The sequence below is a fragment of the Hippopotamus amphibius genome, chromosome 4 (assembly GCF_030028045.1).
Source record: "Hippopotamus amphibius kiboko isolate mHipAmp2 chromosome 4, mHipAmp2.hap2, whole genome shotgun sequence".
NCBI classification, from domain to species: domain Eukaryota; kingdom Metazoa; phylum Chordata; class Mammalia; order Artiodactyla; family Hippopotamidae; genus Hippopotamus; species Hippopotamus amphibius.
Genome location: NC_080189.1, coordinates 6964046 through 6967781, shown reverse-complemented (window position 1 = coordinate 6967781; position 3736 = coordinate 6964046). Strand labels below are relative to the sequence as shown.

The 3736-nt window shown below is 49.7% G+C and overlaps 1 non-coding gene across 1 annotated transcript; it reads left to right on the top strand.

Moving 5' to 3' along the window:
• The first annotated feature begins 891 nt into the window (after positions 1-891).
• On the top strand, positions 892-963 carry TRNAC-ACA (transfer RNA cysteine (anticodon ACA)). Its single transcript has one exon. It is a non-coding gene; the product is annotated as a tRNA-Cys (tRNA).
• Positions 964-3736: the final 2773 nt, after the last annotated feature.

Genomic DNA, 3736 nt, shown 5'->3' with positions numbered 1-3736 from the left:
TGTCACTAAATTAAATTGATGGATAATGGGGGGATAGTCCCTTTGTCCTTGTCCGGGGTTTCCTTTGGGAGCCCCTGTGCATTCTCAACTTTGGTCTCCTGGACACAGGTATAACAGGCACTTTCACCACCTTTGGGCAGTTGTCTTTTCTCTACACTTTTGAGGTCTATGTGGCCTTTAGATCTTGGGGTGTTGTTGGCCAGGGGCTAGGTTCACGCCCTAGGAGTGCAGTGCTGTGCCTCAGGCCAGGAGTTCATCCAGCAGAGGCATCCCTGGTCCTGATTCTCAGGGAAGTCCCTACTGCTCCAGCTGTGCTAACTTTCTGGTTTGAGGCCCCCTGAGACAGCTGGGGTGGCTTTCTGAGCCCCAGGATGGGGGTTGTGGCTTCTTAGGCAAAAAATTCAAATAATTTGTCTAAATTCAGTCAAGACCCTGCCCAAAGCCAAAGAGTAGCTGTGATGAGAGGGAAGAAGAGCAGAGAGGATAAATCGGGCAACGGAGCCCCCAATCCACCCTTCAGGATAGGGGTGAGCGTGGGGAGGAGGAATAGAGTGCTAGGGGCAAGTGGAAAGCAGGTGGAACTTGTCAAGGGAGGCAGGAAGGCAGGGGTGGTCCAGCTCTTAGCAAAGATTTTGCCAGCAGGTGCCTTCTAAGTGGTACCCAGAAAAATGAGACTGCAGGATTGTGAGCAGAGAAGGTTTCTGGGGGCCAAAATTGGGAGGGGGATCTCTGGGGAATAAGAGAGTCAAAAGGTGCTAATTTTCTGTAAGGCAAAAGGCAAAATTTCCTTATCTTCAGAACTTTCTGAGAATCAATAGAAATCAGCACACAATGGGTGTGGGCATTTCAACACAGGTGAAAAGGTGTTTATTAAACACTTGTAACAAGCAAGGGGGTATAGCTTGGGGGTAGAGCATTTGACTACAGATCAAGAGGTCACTGGTTCAAATCCAGGTGCCACCTGGAGTAAGCTTTGCTTTAGTATCTACACCTAATGGCACCTTCAGGTGGGCTCTTCTTACTCAGCAGATTGAGGGGTGCAATAGTTGGTAAGGGAGGTGGGGGGAGGGTAGAAAAGAAGCTTGTCTAGCTCATCTCCTGGGCTGGGGCAATGGAAAGTCCCAGAACCAGAAATGTGGATCTAGCCAAGACCATGTGGAGTCAAGGCTCACCTGAGCACTAGAACTACCTGGGATTGTGGGAATGTAAACATACACATCTGCTGACCCCACCCCCCAGCACCCCTCCCCCCCACCAAGACTCAGATTTTGTTAAGCCTGAGAAGTTTTACTTCTCAACAGTACCTTCGCTTCTTTTCATCCACTCACATCACAGAAATATGAGATGATGTTCCCAGTGCCACACTTAGCAACTACTGCCGTGGGTCATTCTAAAAGCCCTTCTAGGGGAACATCAGTGGCTTTAGATGACTTGCCATGAATTGGAGGGAGGAGAAGCTGCAGGGCTGGCAGGTGGGAGCGGGTCCGGGCATGGGGGAATGGGTTTAGTTGGCAGTCCTCATGGGCAGATGGAAAATAAACAGAGGTGCTGATGAGGCTACACAGGTGCTTATGAGGCTACACAGGTGCTTATTAGACAGTTATAACAAGTGAGGGGCCTGTGTGGTTGAACCACACGGACCCCATTTTGTCAGGTTCATCTCGGGCCGGCAGTCCTACGCCCTCCCCTCCTATGTGACTAGGCTTTAGCCTACTCAAAAAGGATGCACCCAAGACAGATAAGTTCCCTATCAACTTTTACCCTTGAGATGAACACTGGAAGAATGATTTTTGCTAACCTAGGTGGTTAATGGTCATGAGATCCCCAGGGAGAGGTTCCCATCGGTGTGGACACGCTTCTCCGTTAGTAGTCAGATTCTATCTTTAGCTTTGGCCCCTTTAAATCCCCTTGTACCCCATCAGCAGTGCAGAGGGCAGCCGCCAGTGTTTCAGGATCACCGTCCACCAGATCCTACCCTATGTAAAGTTATCCACAATAAACTTCGCATTTGTACTTTGTGCAGTTTCCGGCTTTGTTTTTCAGTCTTAAAGTTCCCTCTCAGTTCAGAGGATATTATTCAATATCTCCACCTTCCAACAACCCCTTTCAGTTTTCTATGATTGAAGAAATGCCTTTTTACCTCTGGGTCCTATGGAATTGAGTCTTCATAGGACAGAAGAGAGGTTGGACTGTTCAGATCTTTGCCAGAAAGCCTCTCTGGCTTCTTGCAGCCCCAGATGAACTTCTCCAGGGTTGACCCGACCCCCACCCCCATTAACACTTATCTTTAGAGCCTTGCAGATGTCACCTTCCCTGCGGGCACGTCCCACCTCACCACACACAGGTACCACCGTGGGGGGATGTGGGAGCTTCGATGCCGCTTGCACACTTCCCCCATTACCGAGCACAGGGCTGTGCTTGCAGAAGACCCCCAGGGCTCCAGTCGCTCCATCCTGAGCTGCTTCAGCAGGGTTTGCACAGAGCAAAGGGACTAAAGAAAGGGCAGCAAGGGGGGCTGTGAAGGGAGCCTGCTGACTGCCGGCACCTGGCTGCTTTATATTAGGAGCTGCAAGCCACTTTCAATCACGAGGCCGTGTGCCACGCCTGGGGGCTACTTCCCTGCCCACACATGGACCTCAGTCGCCTGCCTTGAACAGGGACCCTGGAAATGCACCGTGGGTATCTGCTTCCAGTCTGAGCAGCAGAGATTCACAAGGGTCCATGGGGGTGAGTGAGCTACATGGTTTCTCAGGAAGATGAACCAGGTGACGTGCTCTGGAGGGTCTTGCGGTGCTGACCATGGAATATCAGAGGAAGCTGGCAAAGGCACTGGTCTCCATTCTGTTCTAATTGGGGCTCAGTTATTCTCTGTGGCAGCATCTAGATGATGGACCAGTTGTCTCTTGAGGGAGCTCTTATTTCAGGTCAGTAAACCCACACCATGACCGTGTGGGGGCGCTTCTAGCTCGTTCACTCCTGCAGTTCACAGCCTTCAGTGTGAGTTTACTGCCCTGTTTTACTCCACTTGAAATTCTTATTCTGGAAGCCAGGGGACCTCTCACTCCACTCAACCTCGTCATACCCTCAAAAACGATAGGTAAAGCAAAAATCTGAAGTCAGTCCTACATAATCCCCAGCAGGTTTTCTCCTCCAAAGCAAGGGACTAATAATAGCAGATAATAAAATAATTGTAGCTGCAATCTGCTTACTTAGATAAAATATTAGCCTAAGAGACACGAGGTTATCACTAACTTCAGGAAAATTAAAAAGATCCAGGTTAGGGACTGGGAAGTCCACCAATGCCCCCAGCTGTCCCCACCAGCACCCTGGGGTTTAATGCACAGATACACAGACTGAAGAGACACCTTCTGGTGCAGGTACTGCACGTGTTTCCAAAGAGATTGGCAGGATCTCTTCAATTTGCTGTTTTGTAGTGCAGGACAAAAGAAAAACAGACAGACAAATTCTAAAGGCCCTTCCAGTAGTAAATAATGCTCCTCCAGGCTGCTGTGGTCACCACACACTGAGGAAAAGGGGGTGATGCATACATGTGAAGAGGTAGGGTTGTGGGACTCTGGGGCCTGGGAGAAGACCTCTCTGGGCTGAGTCTGTGGAGGAAGAAGTTGCTGGTCTTACCAGCTCTCTAGAAATAAGTAGAAACCTTCAGTATGTTACAGGAGTCTTGGGTGTGAGCATAAAGGTGAAAGGTGGTTATTAAACACCTATGCTAAGTAAG